Source organism: Bufo bufo, chromosome 1 (genome assembly GCF_905171765.1).
Source record: "Bufo bufo chromosome 1, aBufBuf1.1, whole genome shotgun sequence".
In the NCBI taxonomy this organism is placed as follows: domain Eukaryota; kingdom Metazoa; phylum Chordata; class Amphibia; order Anura; family Bufonidae; genus Bufo; species Bufo bufo.
In genome coordinates this window covers 352,290,958-352,302,985 of record NC_053389.1, presented here as the reverse complement: position 1 = coordinate 352,302,985, position 12,028 = coordinate 352,290,958, and the positions used below count along the sequence as shown (strand labels likewise).

Genomic DNA, 12,028 nt, shown 5'->3' with positions numbered 1-12,028 from the left:
GCGGCATGCTATTCCATCCGGTTTGCGTTTAGTTGGACCATCATTTATTTTTCAACAGGACAATGACCCCAAACACACCTCCAGGCTGTGTAAGGGTTATTTGACCATGAAGGAGAGTGATGGGGTGCTGCGCCAGATGACCTGGCCTCCACAGTCACCGGACCTGAACCCGATCGAGAAGGTTTGGGGTGAGCTGGACCGCAGAGTGAAGGCAAAAGGGCCAACAAGTGCTAAGCATCTCTGGGAACTCCTTCAAGACTGTTGGAAGACCATTTCAGGGGACTACCTCTTGAAGCTCATCAAGAGAATGCCAAGAGTGTGCAAAGCAGTAATCAAAGCAAAAGGTGGCTACTTTGAAGAACCTAGAATATGACATATTTTCAGTTGTTTCACGCTACCAACCTGACTCCCAGTCCAAAGAAATCCAGCCCATACAACTTTAACCAATTTCCAGCAAGCTATGCCTTACTGATGCAGTACTTTTCTGCATTTCAGCTACCTCACCCAGTGAGACTGAACCACCAGGTGAGATACACCCCCCCAAGATCACATCACCAAAATATATATATATATATCAAATTACAATAGGGCCTATACAGAACACCCACATATTATTCTGCCCACTACATGGTAACCAGAGCTCTGAAAATTGTCAGGAATGGAGGGTGAGGTGGTAGAGGAGGCCAACTGCACACCCGCCTCACACTACATTCGTATAACATTTTATGTGAAATCAAAGAAAATGGTGGGGGGTGAGGCTCTTTTCTATGGAAAGGTTTTTAATCAGTTTTTGATATCTGCAGCATGAAGACAAGCTTCGGATATCAAACACTCAGTGGCATCAGATTGCATAGAAAAAATATACAAGAAAATAATAAAGGTAAATTGTTAATAGTAAAACTATTTACTTAATTGAGAATGTAAGGTATTTAATAACATCAAGAACAGGAGAACCTCTTCCTAACAACTCCTCCTTTCTAGCCTGCTTTATAGTTATTGAGCAGGCTAGATTTATGACCTGGGGGGGGGGGGGGGAGGGTTACGGGACCTCCTGCTAACAACTCCATTCTAGCATGCTCCACGCTGAACAGGCTAGAATACTGAGACTAGGATGGAGTTGTTAGGAGGTCCTGTAAACCCCCCCGAAGTCAGAAATCTAGTCTGCTCACTAACTATGAAGCAGGCTAGAATGGAGTTGTTAGGAGGCGGTTCTCCTGTTCTTGATATTAAATTCTTTACATTCTCAAGGAAACTTTTTTAGAACAATTATTCCAAGAGGAGGAACTCCTTCTAAAAACGCTACAGCTTATACTACTGATAATAGAGAAGGACCTCCTGCTAACAACTCCATTCTAATATATTACTGACTACAAAGTGTGGACCTCCTCCTAACAACTGCATTTTAGGGCCCATGCACACAGACGTGTGCCTTCCGAGACATAGCGTTCATGAGCAGGCCATATGTCCCAGAGCGGCATCAATCATGTCCCATGATAATACGAGTCTGGGACGGTAGTCCTGCGGGTCGCTCGATGTGCACTGCATTAAAGTAAACTATGAAGCTATGCGCTCTGGGACATATGCCCTGCTCACGGACTGTATATCTCAGATGGCATATGTTTATGTGCATGGACCCTTATTAGAATAGTGGGAGAAATAAGGTCCTCCTTCTGGAGCCAGTAATATGGTAGAATAGGAATGTTAGGAGGAGGTCCTCCTGGAGCCAGTAGGATATGCTTTAGAGGTGTTAGAAGGAGGTCCTCCTCCTGGAGTCAGTAATCTAGCCTGTTCACTATAGAATCAGCTAGAATGGAGTTGTTAGAAGGAGGTCCTCCTCTATTATCATTGCTAGAAGCTGCAGAGGTGTTAGAAGGAGGTCCTCCTCTATTTTCAGTAATATAAGCTGCAGAGTTGTTAGGAGGTCCTCCTCTATTATCAGTAATATAAGCTGTAGAGGTATTAGAAGGAGGTCCTCCTCTATTATCAGTAATATAAGCTGCAGAGTTGTTAGGAGGTCCTCCTCTATTATCAGTAATATAAGCTGTAGAGGTATTAGAAGGAGGTCCTCCTCTATTATCAGTAATATAAGCTGCAGAGTTGTTAGGAGGTCCTCCTCTATTATCAGTAATATAAGCTGTAGAGGTATTAGAAGGAGGTCCTCCTCTATTATCAGTAATATAAGCTGTAGAGGTGTTAGAAGGAGGTCCTCCTCCTGGAGTCGGTAATCTAGCCCGTTCACTATAGAATCAGCTAGAATGGAGTTGTTAGAAGGAGGTGCTCCTCTATTATCATTGCTAGAAGCTGCAGAGGTGTTAGAAGGAGGTCCTCCTCTATTATCATTGCTAGAAGCTGCAGAGGTGTTAGAAGGAGGTCCTCCTCTATTATCAGTAATATAAGCTGCAGAGTTGTTAGGAGGTCCTCCTCTATTATCAGTAATATAAGCTGTAGAGGTATTAGAAGGAGGTCCTCCTCTATTATCAGTAATATAAGCTGCAGAGTTGTTAGGAGGTCCTCCTCTATTATCAGTAATATAAGCTGTAGAGGTATTAGAAGGAGGTCCTCCTCTATTATCAGTAATATAAGCTGCAGAGTTGTTAGGAGGTCCTCCTCTATTATCAGTAATATAAGCTGTAGAGGTATTAGAAGGAGGTCCTCCTCTATTATCAGTAATATAAGCTGTAGAGGTGTTAGAAGGAGGTCCTCCTCCTGGAGTCAGTAATCTAGCCCGTTCACTATAGAATCAGCTAGAATGGAGTTGTTAGAAGGAGGTGCTCCTCTATTATCATTGCTAGAAGCTGCAGAGGTGTTAGAAGGAGGTCCTCCTCTATTATCATTGCTAGAAGCTGCAGAGGTGTTAGAAGGAGGTCCTCCTCTATTATCAGTAATATAAGCTGCAGAGTTGTTAGGAGGTCCTCCTCTATTATCAGTAATATAAGATGTAGAGGTATTAGAAGGAGGTCCTCCTCTATTATCAGTAATATAAGCTGTAGAGGTGTTAGAAGGAGGTCCTCCTCCTGGAGTCAGTAATCTAGCCCATTCACTATAGAATCAGCTAGAATGGAGTTGTTAGAAGGAGGTCCTCCTCTATTATCATTGCTAGAAGCTGCAGAGGTGTTAGAAGGAGGTCCTCCTCTACTATCAGTAATATAGGCTGTAGAGATATTAGAAGGAGGTCCTCCTCCTGGAGTCAGTAATCTAGCCTGTTCATTATAGAATCAGCTAGAATGGAGTTGTTAGAAGGAGGTGCTCCTCTATTATCATTGCTAGAAGCTGCAGAGGTGTTAGAAGGAGGTCCTCCTCTATTATCATTGCTAGAAGCTGCAGAGGTGTTAGAAGGAGGTCCTCCTCTATTATCAGTAATATAAGCTGCAGAGTTGTTAGGAGGTCCTCCTCTATTATCAGTAATATAAGATGTAGAGGTATTAGAAGGAGGTCCTCCTCTATTATCAGTAATATAAGCTGTAGAGGTGTTAGAAGGAGGTCCTCCTCCTGGAGTCAGTAATCTAGCCCATTCACTATAGAATCAGCTAGAATGGAGTTGTTAGAAGGAGGTCCTCCTCTATTATCATTGCTAGAAGCTGCAGAGGTGTTAGAAGGAGGTCCTCCTCTACTATCAGTAATATAGGCTGTAGAGATATTAGAAGGAGGTCCTCCTCCTGGAGTCAGTAATCTAGCCCGTTCACTATAGAATCAGCTAGAATGGAGTTGTTAGAAGGAGGTCCTCCTCTATTATCATTGCTAGAAGCTGCAGAGGTGTTAGAAGGAGGTCCTCCTCTACTATCAGTAATATAGGCTGTAGAGATATTAGAAGGAGGTCCTCCTCCTGGAGTCAGTAATCTAGCCTGTTCATTATAGAATCAGCTAGAATGGAGTTGTTAGAAGGAGGTGCTCCTCTATTATCATTGCTAGAAGCTGCAGAGGTGTTAGAAGGAGGTCCTCCTCTATTATCATTGCTAGAAGCTGCAGAGGTGTTAGAAGGAGGTCCTCCTCTACTATCAGTAATATAAGCTGTAGAGATATTAGAAGAAGGTCCTCCTCCTGGAGTCAGTAACCTAGTCTTTTCTATACAGAGCAGGCTAGAATGGAGTGGGCAGAAGGAGGTCCTCCTGTATTTGCTGTGGCTTATTGAGTTAATATTGGTCCTCTCTGAGAAGTCCTTAATCTAGTCGGCTGTGGCAGATAAAACGGTGAAATTAAAATACATGTGGTCGGCGTGGTTTTAGAAGTGGCATTTTGATTGACACTTGTATGTTTTATTGGCAAAACCACACAGCCATTAATGAGAGTGTTAACAGAAAATGGCCGCGCTGTGTGAACACAACTGTAAAACTCTGAATTTGATCATGTCGGCTTAGAATTACATCATTGGTGTAGGAAATTATAAACCAGTCGGGCCACCCCTCCCCCGCCATTCCTCCTTATTTAGAACTGGTGTAAGTGACTTGGAAGGGGAAGAAGTCTTAGATTTTGCCGCAAATCACCTTTGCGAAAAAATCTGCACCAAAAATACACCAAAAGGTCGTATATATTTGAAAATAAATGACCCCTTAGTTCTATTTTTATGTATTTGTGAAAACAAGCAGAATGGATTTTTTTCTATTGCATCGATAAAAATATATATGAAAAAATTATATAGGAAATTCATAAATCTAGTAAAACAGTTTCCAGAATTAAGAATGCAAAGAATATAAGTAACATGAAGAACAGGAGGACCTCATTGTAACAACCCCATTCTAGCCTGCTTTCTAGTGAACAGACTAGATTTCTGACTTCAGGGGGAGGACCTCATTGTAACAACTCCATTCTAGTCTCAACCTATACAGAGCACTTCAGACGCCATTACTCTGAATGAGGAGGCGACCACTTTGCGGTCACGTGATTTCAGTATGTCACGTGCCTCCATGACGTCACAAGGTCCCTCCGTGTCATGGGATTTAGCCTTTACCGTTTCAAACTGAGCGGCTAACGTGTGGGCGGTGGAGAGCGCGGTGGAGCGGGTATGTAATACTCCCGGCGGCGGCTTGAAGTGATGAAGAAGGTGGCGGGCAGTACGCTGCGCTACGTGTGATGGGTCCTGTCACTAATGTATCTCATAAATCCCTCAAGGAAGCAAATAAGTGAGGGGCGTTTGGAGCAGGTCTATGTGCTGAAATACCCCAATGGCTCTTGCTGCACAGAGGTTCAGTGGGGTCTGGTCGCCTCAGCTCCCACATTTCCAGTGCTCTCCTCTGGTTCTTAGCACATGACCACTGCAGCCAGTAACCAGTCCACTGCATGTGACCAGATAATTATATATCTCAGACCTGCTCCAAGGCTGTGCCGCCATAGAACGGTGGGTGGACATGCCACGGTCATTTGCCACAGAATTGCCATTGCTCATATGCATGCTGTCTGCAGCCTCGCGGTGAGGTGTTCTTAGAAGTCGGACGACTCCTTTAGGCCTCATGCAAACGTCAGTTCGGCAATCCACGTCCGCCGGCCTTGTGCTCCCCGCTTCACTGATGCGGACCCGTTCACTTGAATGTGTCCGCAATTCCGAAGATGCGGAACGGAACACCGGAAGCACTACGGAGTGCTTCCGTGGTGTTTCTTTCCATGGTTCTGCACCGCAAAAAAAATGACGTCTCATTTTTTTGCTGTGCAGTCATACCACGGACCCATTCAAATTGAATGGGTCCGGTCTGCTACACGAATGTTGCCCGTTCATTGGGGACTGCAATTGCAGTCCCCAATGCATAGAAGGGCCGCACAACGCCTGTGTGCATGAGTCCTTAGGCAAATCATGGATCCGCAAAACACAGATGGCGTCTGTGTGCGTTCTGCAATTTGTGGAATGGCACGGATAGCCTTTAATATAACTGCTTATTATTGTCCGCAAAGCACGGACAAGTATGGAACGTTTATGTTTTTTTTGCTGGGCCACGGAACGGAGCAACAGATGCGAACAGCACACGCATATGTGCGGCCCCATTGAAGTGAATGGGTCTGCATCCAAGCCGCCTTAGAATGAGGTCTTGTAGTTTCTATTGCTTTACCAGGATTGGTAAGTTACACTGCTGACTGGAGCTCCGCTGTGTGAACTCAGCCCCAGTTTTTTTCGGTCAGGTTTCTGGTGCTTTTTGAAGGTCAGAATAGTGCAGAATAAAAATCAGATGGACCTGTCAAGGAAAAAAATAAGAAGCCAGATCCTAACAGACCGTAGCTAATTATGAATAATCTGTCAAACAAAATGGCTCATTGATTCTTTAAAGGGGTTTTCCCATTTTAGACAATGGGGGCATATCGCTAGGATATGTCTATAGGTGCGGGTCCCACACCTACAACGAGAACTGAGCCGGGGAGAGTTGTGGCTGGATGACCTCGGGTTTTCCAGGGTCCGTCCACCACCAGGCACAGCTCCCCGCCTCTCCCATTGAAGTGAATGGGAGAGCACCGCGCATGCACGGCCAACTCTCCCATTCATTTCTATGGGGCCGATGGAAATAGCCGAGCCAGCGCTCGGCTATTTTCAGCGGCTCCATAGAAATGAACGGAGGGCGCTTGCGCAGTGCGCCCTCCTCCACTTTCTCTGCTCCGTTCTCCTTGTATCAGACAATGGGGGCATAACCTAGCGATATACCCCCATTGTCTAAGATGGGATAACCCCTTTAATAACCACCTCCGGACCGCCTAACGCACGGATGCGTCCGGAAGGTGGTTGATTTATTCCTCCTGGACGCATCCGTGCGTCATCTCGCGAGACGCGAGATTTCCTGTGAGCGCGCGTGCTCACAGGAACGGAAGGTAAGCGAGTGGATCTCCAGCCTGCCAGCGGCGATCGTTCGCTGGCAGGCTGGAGATGTGATTTTTTTTAACCCCTAACAGGTATATTAGACGCTGTTTTGATAACAGCGTCTAATATACCTGCTACCTGGTCCTCTGGTGGTCCCTTTTGTTTGGATCGACCACCAGAGGACACAGGTAGCTCAGTAAAGTAGCACCAAACACCACTACACTACACTACACCCCCCCCCCCCCCCGTCACTTATGAACCCCTGATCACCCCCCTGTCATTGATCACCCCCCTGTAAGGCTGCATTCAGATGTCCGTATGATTTTTACGGATCCACTGATACATGGATCGGATCCGCAAAACACATACGGACATCTGAATGGAGCCTTACAGGGGGGTGATCACCCCATATAGACTACCTGATCACCCCCCTGTCATTGATCACCCCCCTGTCATTGATCACAGGGGGGTGTGTAAGGCTGCATTCAGATGTCCGTATGATTTTTACGGATCCACTGATACATGGATCGGATCCGCAAAACACATACGGACATCTGAATGGAGCCTTATAGGGGGGTGATCAATGACGGGGGTGATCACCCCATATAGACTCCCTGATCACCCCCCTGTCATTGATCACCCCCCTGTCATTGATCACCCCCCTGTAAGGCTCCATTCAGACATTTTTTTTGGCCCAAGTTAGCGGAAATTATTTTTTTTTTTTCTTACAAAGTCTCATATTCCACTAACTTGTGTCAAAAAATAAAATCTCACATGAACTCACCATACCCCTCACGGAATCCAAATGCGTATAATTTTTTTGACATTTATATTCCGGGCTTCTTCTCACGCTTTAGGGCCCCTAGAATGCCAGGGCAGTATAAATACCCCACATGTGACCCCATTTTGGAAAGAAGACACCACAAGGTATTTCGTGAGGGGCATATTGAGTCCAGGAAAGATTGAAATTTTTGTCCCAAGTTAGCGGAAAGGGAGACTTTGTGAGAAAAAAATAAAAAATAAAAGATTTCCGCTAACTTGTGCCAAAAAAAAAAAATTTCTATGAACTCGCCATGCCCCTCATTGAATACCTTAGGGTGTCTTCTTTCCAAAATGGGGTCACATGTGGGGTATTTATACTGCCCTGGCATTCTATGGGCCCTAAAGCGTGAGAAGAAGTCTGGGATCCAAATGTCTAAAAATGCCCTCATAAAAGGAATGTGGGCCCCTTTGCGCATCTAGGCTGCAAAAAAGTGTCACACGTGTGGTATCGCCGTACTCAGGAGAAGTTGGGCAATGTGTTTTGGGGTGTCATTTTACATATACCCATGCTGGGTGAGATAAATATCTTGGTCAAATGCCAACTTTGTATAAAAAATGGGAAAAGTTGTCTTTTGCCAAGATATTTCTCTCACCCAGCATGAGTATATGTAAAAAGACACCCCAAAACACATTCCCCAACTTCTCCTGAATACGGCGATACCACATGTGTGACACTTTTTTGCAGCCTAGGTGGGCAAAGGGGCCCACATTCCAAAGAGCACCTTTCGGATTTCACAGGTCATTTACCTACTTACCACACATTAGGGCCCCTAGAATGCCAGGGCAGTATAACTACCCCACAAGTGACCCCATTTTGGAAAGTAGACACCCCAAGGTATTCTGTGAGGGGCATGGTGAGTTCCTAGAATTTTATATTTTTTGTCACAAGTTAGCGGAAAATGATGATTTTTTTTATCTCACCCAGCATGGGTATATGTAAAATGACACCCCAAAACACATTGCCCAACTTCTCCGGAGTACGGGGATACCAGATGTGTGACACTTTTTTGCAGCCTAGGTGGGAAAAGGGGCCCACATTCCAAAGAGCACCTTTCGGATTTCACCTGCCATTTTTTACAGATTTTGATTTCAAACTACTTACCACACATTAGGGCCCCTAGAATGACAGGGCAGTATAACTACCCCACAAGTGACCCCATTTTGGAAAGAAGACACCCCAAGGTATTTCGTGATGGGCATAGTGAGTTCATGGAAGTTTTTATTTTTTGTCACAAGTTAGTGGAATATGAGACTTTGTAAGAAAACAAAAAAAACAAAACATAATTTTCTGCTAACTTGTGACAAAAAATAAAAAATTCTAGGAACTCGCCATGCCCCTCACGGAATACCTTGGGGTGTCTTCTTTCCAAAATGGGGTCACTTGTGGGGTAGTTATACTGCCCTGGCATTCTAGGGGCCCAAATGTGTGGTAAGTAGTTTGAAATCAAAATCTGTAAAAAATGGCCGGTGAAATCCGAAAGGTGCTCTTTGGAATGTGGGCACCTTTGCCCACCTAGGCTGCAAAAAAGTGTCACACATGTGGTATCTCCGTACTCAGGAGAAGTTGGGCAATGTGTTTTGCGGTGTCATTTTACATATACCCATGCTGGGTGAGATAAATATCTTGGTCAAATGCCAACTTTGTATAAAAAAATGGGAAAAGTTGTCTTTTGCCAAGATATTTCTCTCACCCAGCATGGGTATATGTAAATGGACACCCCAAAACACATTGCCCAACTTCTCCTGAGTACGGAGATACCAGATGTGTGACACTTTTTTGCAGCCTAGGTGGGAAAAGGGGCCCATATTCCAAAGAGCACCTTTCGGATTTCACCTGCCATTTTTTACAGATTTTGATTTCAAACTACTTACCACACATTAGGGCCCCTAGAATGACAGGGCAGTATAACTACCCCACAAGTGACCCCATTTTGGAAAGAAGACACCCCAAGGTATTCGCTGATGGGCATAGTGAGTTCATAGAAGTTTTTATTTTTTGTCAAAAGGTAGTGGAATATGAGACTTTGTAAGGAAAAAAAAAAAAAAAAAAAATCATAATTTTCCGCTAACTTGTGACAAAAAATTAAAAGCCTCAGGAAACATGACAGGTGCTCAGAAAGTCAGAGCTGCTTCAAAAAGCGGAAATTCACATTTTTGTACCATAGTTTGTAAATTCTATAACTTTTACCCAAACCATTTTTTTTTTTTTTACCCAAACATTTTTTTTTTATCAGACATGTAGAACAATAAATTTAGAGAAAAATTGATATATGGATGTCGTTTTTTTTGCAAAATTTTACAACTGAAAGTGAAAAATGTCATTTTTTTTGCAAAAAAATCGTTAAATTTCAATTAATAACAAAAAAAGTAAAAATGTCAGCAGCAATGAAATACCACCAAATGAAAGCTCTATTAGTGAGAAGAAAAGGAGGTAAAATTCATTTGGGTGGTAAGTTGCATGACCGAGCAATAAACGGTTAAAGTAGTGTAGGTCAGAAGTGTAAAAAGTGACCTGGTCATTAAGGGTGGTTAAAAGGGTTTCCAAGATATTTTTTACTGATGACCCATCCTCTAAATAGTTCATAAGTATCTGAGCAGTGGGGGTCTGACACATGGGACCCCCGACGATCAGCTGTTTTGCGAAGGCACAGGTGCTCCTGTAGTGCTGCTGCCTTCTTTTTCCTCACCAAGCACGCCCCCAATGGGGCTGAGCTGCTTCTAGGCCACATGAACGTGTCGTCCCTGGCCTAGGGAAAGCAGAGAGAGGAGTGCTGTTGTCTTTTCAAAACAGCTCATCTGTGGGGATCCACGGTGTCAGACCCCCACCGATCAGATACTGATGACCTATCCTGAGGATAGGTCATCGGTAAACAAAAAAAAAAACTCTTACGGACACGGCGTACAGGTACTTAAGGACACAGGAGCGCGATGATCGGAACTGGGTGCCTGCTGAAATCAATCAGCAGGCACCCCGGGCTCAATGCCGAGGGGGGTCCTGTGACCCCCTCCCACACCCCCTGTATCGGCGATCGCTGCAAACCGCAGGTCAATTCAGACCTGCGGTTTGCTGAGCTTTTGGAAGTTTCTGATCCGCGGCGACAAATCCCAGACGCCTTGGCGACTAGGAATTTTGTCCTGGCTCCTGGGTATTTGCCCCTGCTTGAAAATAGGCCCAGCTCACCAGCAGCCGGGCGCAGCCACTGGAGCGTTAGGACCGCGAGCAAAATGAAACCTTTTTTTTTTTTTATCACTTGCGCCCAGGCTCGGACTGCCACCCTGCCCGGACCCCTCAGCTTTCGGCTCCATCGTGGTTTGGCAACTCTCTCGCTGTCTATTTTTATGCAGCGTGCTGATGTCGCCGTGTGTCATCTCCAGGGCAGTTAAAAATGGCGAAGCCTTTACCGGAGCCCGGCCGATACTTATCTGTGATAACTGTCTGGCAGACATCAGAGCCCGTGTCCCGGTAAGAGAGGCTCGGCAGGGGAGGCAGAGCGGGAGCACAGGAAGCGGCTCTGCACTCGCTGACAAGTGGAGGGAAGACAATCAGCCCATCATCATTCCTCCTGCTGTATACAGGCATGATCGGGCAGCGCAACATCCCAGGACACCAAGTGCTGCCAGGTCCCTGCACGGCCGGCTCTGCGGCGGTAAATGATGCGCTCTGCACTTATCCGCCAGGCTCAAAGTTTGTAATGGCTCCTGCTACAGCAGAGTTGGCCTCGAGCATGGCCATGAACCCAGCGGGGAGCTGCATACCTGCTGCCGTCATTAGGCCGGAGCTCCTGCTAGCCACAACTGGTGGCCATTCCTGCACTGTGCTCCATCCCTGCAGTTACCATTCGGCCATTTCTTAGTTCTTTCCCTTTCTAGGAAAGCTGGGTGACAGCCTGTATACCACACAGAAAGCCGGGTGGCAGCTCCTAGGAAAGCTGTGTGGTATTATTTATACACATTTAGATACGTTATCATATGATTTACCCATTCAGGAGTCTTGGAAAGCCGGGTTGCAGCTCCTATCAGAACTAAGACTACTGAATGGCCAAATCATCTGATGACTTCTCTACATGTTCCCATACTGAGATATATTCTCCTCAGGAAAGCTGGGTGACAGGCTGTATACCACACAGTTCTCCTAGGAGCTGCCATAAGACTCCTGAATGGCTAAATCATCTGATAACTTCTCTATATGTTCCCGTACTGAGTTATATTCTCCTCAGGAAAGCTGGGTGACAGGCTGTATACCACACAGTTCTCCTAGGAGCTGCCATAAGACTCCTGAATGGCTAAATCATCTGATAACTTCTCTATATGTTCTCATACTGAGATATATTCTCCTCAGGAAAGCTGGGTGACAGGCTGTATACCACACAGTTCTCCTAGGAGCTGCCATAAGACTCCTGAATGGCTAAATCATCTGATGACTTCTCTATATGT

General features: G+C 45.3%; 1 protein-coding gene across 1 annotated transcript in view; it reads left to right on the top strand.

Annotated features, from left to right (window-relative positions):
* The first annotated feature begins 4,946 nt into the window (after window positions 1-4,946).
* SPDL1 (spindle apparatus coiled-coil protein 1) overlaps window positions 4,947-12,028 on the top strand; it is a 174,006-nt gene continuing 166,924 nt past the window's right edge. The window contains exon 1 of the mRNA XM_040442834.1: window positions 4,947-4,997. The gene's annotated coding sequence lies outside the window, so the exon portion shown is untranslated. The remainder of the gene's footprint in view (window positions 4,998-12,028) is intronic.